A 13,956-nucleotide genomic window follows, 5' to 3' on the forward strand; every position below is an offset into this window, starting at 1 on the left:
AAGTAATAGAAAAGGTACAGCGTGGATTCACTGGGATGTCATCGGGGTTGAGCGTTATGAATAGAGACTTGAGAGGTTAGGACTGATTTCAGTGGAGCTGAGATGGTTAAGGGGTGAGCTGATTAAAGGCCTTAAGATTACAGTAAAATAAATAGTGATCGATTGTGCACACTGGTTGGTGAGATTGTATTTGAGAACACACAAATTTAAGTTAATCACAAAATGAATTAGAGGTTTAGAAAACATTTATTTACACCGAGGCTGATTAGAATATGGACTTTTTTGCTACAAATAATTGAAGTAGCATTTGCAAATTATTTTAAAAGGGAACGAATTGTTTGAAAAGAGGAATATTACAGCATATGGGAAGGGTACAGGAGAGTGGAATTAGATTAGGTAGCTCATGAAGAAAAAGACCAGTGCAAGCTTGAAGTGCTGAATGGCTTGTTTCTGTGCTGTAACATGATTTGATTTTTTTTTTTTAAAGGCTCACTTTCAATATTGTGCACAAATTAGTTACCAACATTTAACATTTCAATTTTATTTTATGCATTTAGTAAATATAATGCCAATGAAGTTATTTAAACTGTTGTACAACTTAACGTGACCTTATGTTATTTTGGTAGAAAAACATTTCAGTCATGCAAGAAATAACCTAAGTGATCGATGTGCTTTTGTGATTGTGTAATTTGGGCTCCAAAAAATAGAAAGTACTATGTTAGGAATCTGACAAGTTTAGCTACACAATGTAAAGTGTGGAATTGATAGGCTTGCACCATCTTCCAAAACTGAAGTGGTTTGGAGAGTTTGGGAGGAGGGGTGACTCTTATTGAGTGCATCAAGAAGCTGCTTTATAAATGTTAAATTCTATTCAGATTGCATATCTGTCTTTAAATTAACTTGCAAAGAAAAATATGTAAAGCATTAAATCATGCAAGGAACAGTGCTCAACTGAAACTTCATCTATAATTTTTATTATTATGGAATTTTCAACAGTGGGGCTTGTTAGATCTGTGTGTTAATGGAGACACGGAATGCAGGAGTTGATTTAACAAGTGTTTACTGAACAAAGTCTGGAGGTGAACTAACAACACAAGACGCTACACAGGCTTATATACCTGAGTGGTCACTACTGGTACTACAGTATGCAGGGGCTTCAAAAACATAGTTCCTCTTAATGGTACATACACTACAATTCCTCCCCTTTTTAGATAAATAGTACATAACATTTTAAGTAATCATTAAATAACATTTTTACAAGAACAATAATATACACATTTGCTGAAGTTAATCAATTACAAATTCAGTCACTCTGGAGGCTTCCTGACTTGGTCCGGATAATGCCTCGGTGGTGTAGTAGGTTCTTTTGGCAAGGTCGATTCGGCTTCAATGCTAGTGTCGGGTTTATCTGGTTCCAGTATCACCGGATCGGAGGTAGATACTATGGGTATCTCTGCTTCATCACTAGGCGTATAGAGTTGTGGTGTAGGTTGTCCTTTTTCGGATGACTCTCTATGATCTGGTCAGCATGGCGCCTTATTATGCTTTCTCCAATGTCCACGGTATACATCAGCGGTCCTAGTCGTGTGCAAATAGTTCCAGGCTGCCATTTCTCGGTACGGTAGTCCCGGGCCAAAACTGGTTGACCTATCTGGAAGGTTCTAGTTGGCCTTTCATTCATGCTTTGAAATTGCCGGTTCTCTACATCCCTTCTGACGTTTGGCTTGACCAAATCCAGCTGGCATCTTAGTCTTCTATTGAAAAACATCATGGCGGGGGTTTGGTTTGTAACCACATGTGTTGCATTCCTGTATGCAAACAAGAAGTTATCTACCTTATGTTGTAGATTTATGTCTTCATTACCCATGGCCTTTATGGCCTCCTTGAAGGTCTGGACAAACCTTTCAGCCAATCCATTGGTGGCGGGATGGTATGGGGCGGACGTGTAGTGCTTAACCCCATTGTTTTTTAAGAACTTCCTGAATTCTTCGGATACAAATTGCGGTCCATTATCAGAACAGATCTGTTCAGGCAGCCCATTCCTGGCGAATATGGTCCTTAATACTGTGATGGTTTTTTCCGTGGTGGTGGAGGACATCTTTATTACCTCCGGCCACTTGGAGTGTGCATCCACCGCGATTAAGAACATTGAGTCCATAAATGGACCAGCAAAGTCGATATGTACCCTTTGCCATGGAGATGAGGGCCACTCCCATGGATGTAGAGGGGCTTGTGGTGGGGCGTTTTGGACCTTCTGGCATCCTAGGCAGCTCTTGGTCATTTCTTCGATGTCTCCATCGATACCTGGCCACCACACAAACGCTCTGGCTAAGTTCTTCATTTTCACTCCACCCAGATGCCCCTCGTGAAGCTCCTTTAGCACTCTATCCTTGAGTTTGGGTGGAATCACCACTCTGGATCCACACATCAAGGTTCCTCGGCACACTGACAGCTGTTCTCTTCTTTGCAAGAATGCTGGCAACAGTGGTTCGCCATGTGCTGGCCATCCCTTCACCGTTAAATCGTAGACTCGTGAGAGAGTCGGGTCATTTCGCTTTTCCTTTTCAATGGTAGAATTTGTCACCGGTAGACATTCGACTATGGTCGAGTGGAATATCTCCACTGGGTCCACTGTAGGCGCCTCTTCCACCGTTGGCAACAGTAGGCGCGATAACCCGTCAGCATTCCCGTGCTGTTTTGTTCCTTTGTACTGTATGTCATATTGGTGTGCCCCTTGGAAAAGGGACCACCTCTGTAGCCTTTGCGCTGTCATAATGGGAACGCCCTTTTTAGGGTTGAATATGGAGATGAGGGGTTGATGGTCAGTCAACAAGGTAAACTTTTGTCCGTGTAGGTAATGGTTGAATTTCTTTACCCCCCACACCAGGCTGAGTGCCTCCCTGTCGATCTGGGTATAGTTACACTCAGCTGAGTTCAATGAGCGTGACGCAAAAGCTATCGGCCGCTCCGAGCCATCAGGGAATCTATGCGATAATACCGCTCCTACGCCGTAAGGGGATGCATCGCACGCAGTCTGATTGGCAGTGATGGGTTGTAATGAGCCAACACTTCCCTGGACGTGATCAAGCCTTTGCATTTATGGAAGGCACGTTTACAGTCTTCGCTCCATTTCCAAACTACTCCCGTTTGTAGCAGTGCGTTAAGCGGGTGCAGAACCGTCGACAAGTTTGGTAAAAATTTATGATAGTAATTTACTAATCCCAGGAACGACCTTAATTGTGAGACATTTTCAGGCGCTGGGGCCTTTGCGACCGCTTCAATTTTTTCAGGTGACTTATGCAACCCTTCTTCGTTAATGACATGGCCACAATATGATATTTGTTTCTGGAAAAATTCGCATTTGGGGCGATTTGCTCGTAGGCCCCGTTCTCTCAGCCTCGTGAGCACCTGCTCCAAGTTGGCACGGTGCTCGTTGTCGTTTTCTCCTGTTACAAGGATGTCGTCTAGGTAGCATTGAGTCCCCGGAATCCCTTGCAGGGCTTGCTCCATAGCTCTTTGCCAGATAGCCGGAGCTGATGCCACTCCGAAAACCAGTCGATTGTACTGGTACAGGCCTTTGTGTGTGTTTATCGTGAGATACTTTTTAGAGGCCTCCTCAACCTCCATCTGTAGATATGCCTGTGCTAAGTCAATTTTGGTGAAACGTTTCCCTCCGGATAGTGAGGCGAAAATATCTTCTATCCTCGGAAGAGGATACTGTACCGTGTGAAGAACCGGGTTTACAGTCACCTTGAAGTCCCCACAGATGCGAACTTTTCTCTGTTCTTCAGATTTATCATTATTCAACGTTTTCTTCATGACCGGGACGATGGGTGTTGCCCACTCGCTCCAATCTACCTTGGATAACATGCCTGCTTTTTCCAAATTCTCCAGCTCTGCCTCGACGGCTGGACGAATTACGTATGGCACCGGCCTTGCCTTAAAAAACTTCGGAATTGCCGCATCTTCCACTTTTATTGAGGCGGTGGCGCCTTTCAGGGTTCCTAGTTCCTGTTGAAACACTTCTTTGGCATTAGCCAAGATTTCTTTTAATCGTCCAGGTATGACGTCATCATCGTTTTTTTTTCTTACTGGTCACCGTCAGTGCCTGAATGGAGTGCCAGTCTAAACATATCTTTCTGATCCATTCACGTCCCAACAACGGCGGACCACCATCTTGCAGAACGTATAAATACAACTTCTGTATTTCCTTGCCGTTGTATACAACAGGCACCCTTATTTTCCCTCTGGGGTATACTTTCTGCCCCGTATATGTCTTCAAGACAATGGATGTGTCTTTCAAAGGTATATGTGGAAATAGCCGCTCGTAATCCCGTCGACTCATGACGGTCAGAGCTGATCCTGTATCTAGCTCCATTTTGACTGGGGACCCCGCTATCGTGAGGGTAACCCAAATGGTCTGGTAATCTTCTTTGGCAATTACATTATGTAATTTGAGACAGCTTAGTCTCTTGTTTCCGGAGTCGCTATCGCTCTTCTGGTCTTCGGAGCTACTGTCCGTCATCATTTGTACCTTTCTGTACTTTTCCTTATTGACCTTTTTACTGTCTGCGGATTTCTTTCCAGATCTGCATACACGTGCAAGGTGTCCCATCTTTCTGCATTGCCTGCATGCTTTGTCCTTGAACCAGCAGTCCCTCTGGTCATGGGTGGATCTGCCGCAGCGATAACATCTCTCGAAACCCTGTGTCATTTCATGGGTGCTGAAGTCCTGTGGCTTTTGCTGTATCTCTGCAGCTCCTCTTGCTGCTGCTTCGTATGATACAGCCACACTGAAAGCCTTGTCCAGTGTCAAATCTTTCTCAGAAAATAGTCTTTTCTGTGTTCCTTCGCTTAGGAGACCACAGACGAATTTGTCTCGTAGAGAATGTGCCAGTCCTGCCCCGAATTGGCAGTGCTTTGACAGCTTTCGTAATTCGGTGAGGTAATCAGCGTTACTTTCATTCTTGTGCTGATTCCACCTGAAGAATTTGAATCGTTCCGCTATCAGCAGCGGTGTTGGGTTTAAGTGCTTCTGTAAGGTATCAACAATCTCCTTAAAATTCTTGTCCATCGGTTTGACTGGAGTGATCAATTTTCGTAACAGCCCGTATGTCCTTGCGCCCATCAGATTTAGAAGTACCGATGCCTTTTTATCATCCGCTACTTCATTCGCCTTGCAATATACCTCCACTCTTTCCACATATGTGGTCCAATCTTCTATATCACTATCGAAAGCAGTAATATTGCCAGTCTTCGGCATCTTGAAAACCTAAAATGGCGCTTCCCGCGCTTTTCTTTCTTCCCCGCCGAGTTAAGATGGCGCCTCCCGCGCTTTCCCGTCGCTGCCGCTGCTGCCAACGCTGTTCTCCGCGGTTCCTGTTGCGAGCTGCAGCTTTTCGCGGTATTTCTATTTTTTTTTATATCGCTTCAGTAGTTTCTCCGTTACTTGGAGAACCGTTCCCGTCGTGGAGCGGACCCTCTGGGACTTTCCACTCCCTCTGCTCGGTCCGAACGCCGACCTGCTTTGCAGCACCGGCTGCGCCCTGAGTGCTCCACCCTCTCTCTCTCTCTCGTTGATTCTGCTGCCCGGCCCCGTTGCAGAGCCACCCGATCGAGCTCTAGCCCGCCGCAGCCCAGGAAGGATCAGTGCACTACCTGCCACCAGCCTGTTTAGCTGGGGAAACCACAGACTGGAGACCAAGCCTGGCCCTCGTTTTCCAGTTTTTTTTGTTTTTTTTCCCTTGCTTCTGGCTTCGACCTTCGTCTGAGGAATCGATCCCCTTGAGGTGCTGCCGAATTGCAGGTAAGTTCGTTTCTAACTCGTCGCCACTGTTAGATCCGTGTGTTAATGGAGACACGGAATGCAGAGTTGATTTAACAAGTGTTTACTGAACAAAGTCTGGAGGTGAACTAACAACACAAGACGCTACACAGGCTTATATACCTGAGTGGTCACAACTGGTACTACAGTATACAGGGGCTTCAAAAACATAGTTCCTCTTAAAGGTACATACACTACAGGGCTAAATTTTAAGTCAGGTGTGTTTATATTTGCAAAATATATTGCTGAGCCTCCTGAACAACGGGGGTGCATTTACACACCAACTTTAATGTTGTAGCGATTGATGCTAGAGATCTCGAGTGGATTGCACTGGAACTGAGATCCCAGACTGCAGTGCAAACAAATTTTCTGCAGTTCAGGTTCAAAGGTGCACAACGGAGCAAGGCCAGTCTGGAACTTTGCCCTCAAGGCTGCTAAAGAGGGAAGCTAAATGATTGTCCTGCCCAGGGATAGTGAATGAAATAATTTTCATTGCTGATAAGTTTTACAAATTGTTGCAACACTGAGCATATACGCATGGTGCAGTGACATCAACAGGCCTCCCAGGCGATTTGAAAACCAGGATGGAAGAACAGGTTTCGGAAGTCGGAACAATTAAATAAGCTCTCCAAACCCCAAAAGATCTTGGGAGCAATTCACTCTTTGTTCACTTGGTGTGGTATAAATGTACCCTGAGTTGTATGGGATCCTTTTGTGTACAGTTTCATTGAAAAACAGTCCTGATTGAACTATAGTACTTGCACTACTTATGTGGCGAAACATGAATATGCAAAAGATTATATAAAGAGATACCCCACCACAAGTTGTTGCATAAAGGTGAAGAATGTTCATTCAAAGAAAAAAATAATTGCTTTGGACAAAGAACAATTGCCACAAATTATTTAAAGAATTTTTTAATGGTGTACTGATTTATTTATCTATTTAAAAATAAATTTCTTGGGTCATATTGGTGGTATGTACTAATGGACTAGGCCATGGATTGACTTGATTTTTGTACTGCTCACATGGCACTTTTTCAGTCCTAGTGGTTCTTTTATGGGTGGATGGATGTAATGAATGAACTGACTGGAAGCTATATATTTTCACACAAGGGAAGGAAAAAGTTTGAAAACAGAATAAACCTGGGTGGTTCTGCTGCATTTCTCAGTGACCAGTTGGGAACCAACATTGGCAGAGGAATGAGTATTGGTTGAGGTACTGCCCTCCCAACCAGAGATTGCCGGAGGGAATTGAGGTAATCGCTTGAGGGAATCTTTTTCAAAAAGTAAATTCTTACAAAAGTTTCTTGACTTTGTCAGCTTCCAGATATCTTATTGATGAAAAGCCTTCAATATTTCAATGTTAATTTTGAAACATAAGGTAGTCTGATTTCTCACTACTGAATAAAATGCTGTAGATTCAGTAGTTTGAACTTTTCAGTCGGTCCTTCAACCAGAAAAACCCTATTCCCTTCAGCGCAAGTTACAACTAAAAGTGCAGTGAAAGGTTGTGAATGGGGAAACCCCACCATGGCAATGAATCAGTGCCACAGAAACTATTCCTTAAAACAGAAACTGATTATTTAAAGAATAATGGACTGCATTAGGCTGACAGAAGTAACTATAGTGGCAAGGAAGTTCCTCTGATATGCGCCCAGAATAACACGTAATTAAACATTTAATTTTTAATACTAGTTAATCTCTGCCAGTTAAGCGGCTTAAGTATTGCTCATAGACAGAATAAAAATGAGTTAATTTTTCTGTAACTGCCTGTTTCTTCCCAACTTGCAATTATTTTTTGTCCCCCTCACTGAGTCTGTTCGTATTTCTCTCTATCTCTGAGGCACGCTCTCTTTCTCTCGATGTTGGTTCTTTGCATATGTTTGTCTCTGACTCCTCCTATCTCACTCTGTATGCGTCGCACATGTGACTTTACTGACTTTGTAGCGTTTAGAATTTTGAAAGGCTATGGCATGCAGCAAGATGCTTGTGAAATTATGCAGCGAAGAAAACAAGCAGCCACCTTAGTTACAATGTTGAAGTCACTCATGGAATACACTTGCACTTGCCCATAGACTTTCTATGGGGTTTTGCACAGCAAATTGCAACTGGGACCTGTGTGAACAGGGCAAGCAACTGTGTAACTCCTTAACCAATCAGAATGAAGAATTGTTGATGAGCAGCGCAGAGTCTGAACCAGGAAGTGTAAGATGGAATAGCGAATTCAATGTCCAATCAGATATAGTAAGTGAAATAAAGAGAGAGGGAAAGAAAGAATGGGTTGAGAGAGATAAGAGACAAAAAACAATTAAAAAAAAAAAAAATCTCCCAACAATAATGAAAAGCTGACTCCACACTTGTAAAAGTTAATTTTTAGTGCCAGAGAGGTTATTTGGCAGTAATTAAGACTTGCCACGCTGTTAAAAGGGTACTAAGACTGGAATGGGCAAGCCCTTTAAGTTTTTGTTGTTAGTTTAGTCCATATTTACGATGCCAGTTCAGCAACTTCATGCCGTTGAATACGTTCGAATGGGGAGCATGACGGCAAGATGCCGTTTTAGCGCAGCTTATGGCGGAGTATTGGATCTCGGAGAGCAACTTCCGGATTTTCGCATTTAACTGTGCGTCTCCATTTGCCGGAAATTACTGTCCAATTTGCACATAAATAACAGTGAGCGCTGTTAGCCTCATTGTTATTTTCACAGCAAAATCTGGGCTATTGTATATTACAATGCCATGATTGTATCATTTTACTAAATTCCATGAACTTCCCTGCACCAAGTTTGTTTGGATGGCATCACACTCAACCTAAACAATTAGTGTTTAGAGTCCTAATTGGTTAGGAAACCAGTCTTTAGAACTGGTCTTTAGAACTCAGAGGAAAGGGAAACAAGGATAAAAGCAAAAGAAAGGAAGGAGAAAAACAAAAGTGGCAGTCAGAGAAATCAACGGTTTAAATCAAACATGGCCACAGTAAATAATAATTCTAATAGGTCTAAGAGCATTAAAAAAGTAAGCCTGAAGGCTTTGTGTCTTAATGCGAGGAGCATTCGTAATAAGGTGGATGAATTGGCTGCACAAATAGAGGTAAACGAATATGATTTAGTTGGGATTACGGAAACGTGGCTCAAGGATGGCCAAGACTGGGAACTCAACATCCAGGGGTATTCGATATTCAGGAAAGATAGGCAAAAAGGAAAGGGAGGTGGGGTAGCATTACTGGTTAAAGAAGGGATTAACACAATTGTAAGGAAGGATATTAGCTCTGATGATGTGGAATCTGTATGGGTAGAATTGAGAAATACCAAGGGGCAGAAAACGTTAGTGGGAGTGGTATATAGACCTCCAAACAGTAAGGCGGAGTTTGGGGATGGCATTAAAAGGGAAATTAAAGAAGCGTGCAATAAGGGCACAGCAGTCATCATGGGTGACTTTAATCTACATATAGATTGGGCTAACCAAGTTAGTAACAATACTGTGGAGGAGGAATTCCTGGAGTGTTTACGGGATGGTTTCCTGGACCAATATGTCGAGGAATCAACCAGAGATCAGGCCATCTTAGACTGGGTATTATGTAACGAGAAAGGATTACTTAGCAATCTTGTTGTACGAGGCCCCTTGGGTCGGAGTGATCATAATATGATCGAATTCTTCATTAAGATAGAGAATGAAGTAGTTGACTCAGAGACTAGGGTCCTCAATTTAAATAAAGGAAACTACGATGGTCTGAGGCGCGAGTTGGGTAAGATTGATTGGGGAATGTCACTCAAAGGGTTGACGGTGGATAGGCAATGGCAAACATTCAAAGACCGCATGGATGAACTACAGAATTTGTTCATCCCAGTTTGGCATAAAAATAAAACAAAAAAGGTGACTCAACCGTGGCTAACAAGGGAAATTAGGGATAGCATAAGATCCAAGGAGAGGACATATAAATTGGCCAGAAAAAGCAATAATCCTGAGGATTGGGAGCAATTTAGGATTCAACAAAGGAGAACAAAGGGATTAATTAAGAAGGGGAAAATAGAATATGAGAGTAAGCTTGCAGGGAACATAAAAACTGACTGTAAAAGCTTTTATAGATATGTGAAGAGAAAAAGATTGAAGTCAAGCATAGGTCCCTTGCAGTCAGAATCAGGGGAATTTATAATGGGGAACAAAGAAATGGCAGACCAACTAAATACACATTTTGGTTCTGTCTTCACAAAGGAGGACACAAATAACCTCCCAGAGATGCCGGGGAACATAGGGTCTGATGAAAGGGAGGAACTGAAAGAAATCAGTATTTGTAGGGAAATGGTGTTAGGGAAATTGATGGGATTGAAGGCCGATAAATCCCCAGGGCCTGATAATCTAAATCCTAGGGTACTTAAGGAAGTGGCCCTAGAAATAGTAGATGCATTGCTGATCATCTTCCAACATTCGATGGAATCTGGAACAGTACCCATGGATTGGAGGGTAGCTAATGTTACCCCACTATTCAAAAAAGGTGGTAGAGAGAAAATGGGGAATTACAGACTGGTAAGCCTGACATCAGTAGTGGGGAAAATGCTAGAGTCCATTATAAAAGATGTAATAGCAGAGCACTTGGAAAACAGTAACAAGATCGGACAAAGTCAACATGGATTCACAAAAGGTAAATCGTGCTTGACTAATCTACTGGAATTTTTTGAAGATGTAACTGGTAAAATAGATAAGGGAGAACCAGTGGATGTGGTGTATCTGGACTTTCAGAAGGCCTTCGATAGTGTCCCGCATAAGAGATTAGCGTGTAAAGTTAAGGCACATGGGAATGGGGGCAAGGTATTGACTTGGATAGAGAACTGGTTGGCAGACAGAAAGCAAAGAGTTGGAATAAACGGGTCTTTTTCCGAGTGGCAGGCAGTGACTAGTGGGGTACCGCAGGGATCGGTCCTTGGACCCCAGCTATTCACAATATATATTAATGATCTAGACGAGGGAGCTAGATGTAACATCTCCAAATTTGCAGACGACACAAAGCTGGGTGGGCGTGTGTGTTGTGAGGAGGATGTCGAGAAACTCCAGGATGATTTGGACATGTTGGGTGATTGGGCAGAAACATGGCAGATGCAATATAACGTGGATAAATGTGAGGTTGTCCGCTTTGGTGGCAAAAACAGGAAGGCAGATTATTATCTAAATGGCAATAGATTGGGAGAAGGAGAAGTGCAGCGAGACCTGGGTGTCCTTGTGCACCAGCCGCTGAAGGTAAGCATGCAGGTGCAGCAGGCGGTTCAGAAGGCAAATGGTATATTGGCCTTCCTAGTGAGAGGGTTTGAGTACAGGAACAAGGATGTCTTGCTGCAGTTATACAGGGCCTTGGTGAGACCACATCTTGAGTATTGTGTGCAGTTTTGGTCGCCTTATCTGAGGAAGGATGTTCTTGCCATGGAAGGAGTTCAGCGAAGATTCACCAGGCTGATACCTGGGATGGCAGGAATGACGTATGAGGAGAGATTTGGTCGATTGGGCTTGTACTCGCTGGAGTTTAGAAGAATGAGAGGTGATCTCATTGAAACTTATAAAATTCTGACAGGATTGGACAGACTAAGATGCAGGAAGGATGTTCCCGATGCTCGGGGAGTCCAGAACCAGGGGACACAGTCTAAGGATAAAGGGTAGGCCATTTAGGACAGAAATGAGGAGGAATTTCTTCACCCAGAGAATGGTGAACCTGTGGAACCCTCTACCACAGAAGGCGGTGGAGGCCAGTTCATTAAATATATTCAAGAAGGAGTTGGATATATTTCTTAAGGCTAAAAGGATCAAGGGGTATGGGGAGAAAGCAGGAACAGGGTACTGAATTTGGATGATCAGCCATGATCGCATTGAATGGCGGAGCAGGCTCGAGGGGCCGAATGGCCTACTCCTGCTCCTATCTTCTATGTTTCTGTGTCTATGTTTCTATGTCTCTGGCCAATTTGTTGTTGTTTCATATGACTGGAAAAACTTATAATGGGATATCTAGTTTGGCAATCCATTCGATGGCCTCCTGAGATGCTGAGTGGAGAAATGAGGTGCCTCCTGCAACAGAGCTTAAAGAACAGGTTGATGTGATGTGATGTGTTCCATGGTCTGGGACTCATGGCCACAGTCGCATTTCGGGTCATCCCTCGCCTTCCACTTGTGGAGCAGGTGGCCGCATCGAACATGCACTGTGTGGATTCGGTTGAGTGCTTTCCAGTCTCTTCGCGGGAGGTCGAAGCCAGGGATCTCTGCTATTGGGTCAGTGATGAGGTGTTGGTTCTTTATGTTGCATGCGTCCCACGATTCCGTTCATCTGGATAGTGGGTCGATACCAGCTGCATGAATATTGGCTGCTGTTTCCCCAGAAAGGCCGGCGTGTTTTAAACGCATTAGTGGTGGGCTATTCAATTCTTCGTGAATGGGCAGGTCGGGGTTGCTCATTTTTTCCAGCTCATGGAGCCCGGTGGGTTCGATGCCTGAATGCTTTTCAGACCAGGTGGTCGTTCGGTCATCATCTTGATGACATTAGCTGGCAAGTTCTTGGTGAACTAGCAGACACAGGGAGACCATGTGTGGGTTGTCATCAGCTCCCCACTGGCCAATCATAGATTTGCTTATACAATAGCAAAATACTGCGGATGCTGGAAACCCGAAATAACAACAGATAACGCTGGAAAAATTCAGCAGGCCAGGCAGCATCCGTGGAGAAAGACAAACATTCACTACAAGCCCACTGACTCCCACAGCTACCCGGACTACAGTTCCTCCCACCCCGCCTCCTGTAAGGACTCTATTCCATTCTCCCAGTTTCTCTGTCTCCGCCGCATCTGCTCCGACGATGCCACCTTCCATACCAGTGCTTCCGACATGTCTTCCTTTTTCCTCAACCGAGGATTCCCCTCTACTGTGGTTGACACGGCCCTCGACCGCGTCCGTTCTATCTCCCGCACTTCTGCCCTCACCCCTGCCCCCCCCTCCCCGTAACCACGATCGAGTTCCCCTTGTCCTTACCTTTCACCCCACCAGCCTCCACATTCAACGGATCATCCTCCGCCATTTCCGCTACCCCCAGCGTGATCCCACCACCAAACGCATCTTCCCCTCACCTCCCGTTTCAGCATTCCATAGGGACTGCTCCCTCCGTGACACCCAAGTCCACTCCTCTACCACCCCCAGCACCCCTTCGCCCGGCACCTTCCTGTGCAAGCGCTTGAGATGCAACACATGCCCTTATACCTCCCCCCTTCCCACTGTCCAGTGCCCCAAACACCCCTTCCAGGTGAAACAGCGATTTACTTGTACTTCTTGCAATTTAGTATACTGTATTCGCTGCTCATGATGTGCTCTCCTCTACATTGGGGAGACCAAATGCAGATTGGGTGACCGCTTTGCGGAACACCTCCATTCAGTCCAGGGGGACCCCGAGCTCCCGGTGGCCTGTCACTTTAATTCGCCGCTCCATTCCCACTTGGATCTCACCGTCCTCGGCCTCTTGCATTGATCCACAGAAGCTCAGCGTTAGTTCGAGGAACAGCACCTCACCTTTCGATTAGGCACTCTACAAACCTCTGGACTCAACATAGAGTTCAACAATTTCAGATCATAACCTCGGCCCCTATCACAGACAGACAGACTTCTAGAGCCATCCTTTGTTCCTTAACCTATCCCATTACCACCTCCTCTTGCCTTGAACAGCTCTTAATGTCTCGCAATCTCTCCTGCTTTCTGTCCTATCACTCACTTTCCCTCTTGTTCTTTCATCCCCTCCACCTTTTCCCAGCCCCTAAACTTGCTTTAAAATCTATTCCATTTCCTGCTTTTTTCCACTTCTAACGAAAGCTCTTCGACCTGAAACGTTAACTCTGTTTCTCTCTCCACGGATGCTGCCTGGCCTGCTGAGTTTTTCCAGCGTTTTCTGTTGTTATTATAGATTTGCTTAAACTTACTTAGGTTCCAGATTGATGTTGAATGGGAAAATTATAGAATTATAAAAAGGGAACTTAATTAGAAGTTAATATAGAGTATTTAGATAGAAAATAATATAACATAAAAATTAGAATTGTAATTGTAGAATAAACAATTAAAGCGTTATTGCTACATCTACTGTGGCATTGTTCACGGGCCAGAGTGAGTGGGAGGATTTGG

The 13,956-nt window shown here is 44.2% G+C and overlaps 1 protein-coding gene across 2 annotated transcripts in view; it reads left to right on the top strand.

Moving 5' to 3' along the window:
- LOC147121489 (ral GTPase-activating protein subunit alpha-2-like) overlaps nt 1-13,956 on the top strand; it is a 290,657-nt gene that overhangs the window by 142,794 nt on the left and 133,907 nt on the right. The gene's annotated exons all lie outside the window — the stretch shown is intronic.

The sequence above is a fragment of the Somniosus microcephalus genome, chromosome 3 (genome assembly GCF_052327205.1).
Source record: "Somniosus microcephalus isolate GS21.2 chromosome 3, FLI_Smic_1.0, whole genome shotgun sequence".
NCBI classification, from domain to species: domain Eukaryota; kingdom Metazoa; phylum Chordata; class Chondrichthyes; order Squaliformes; family Somniosidae; genus Somniosus; species Somniosus microcephalus.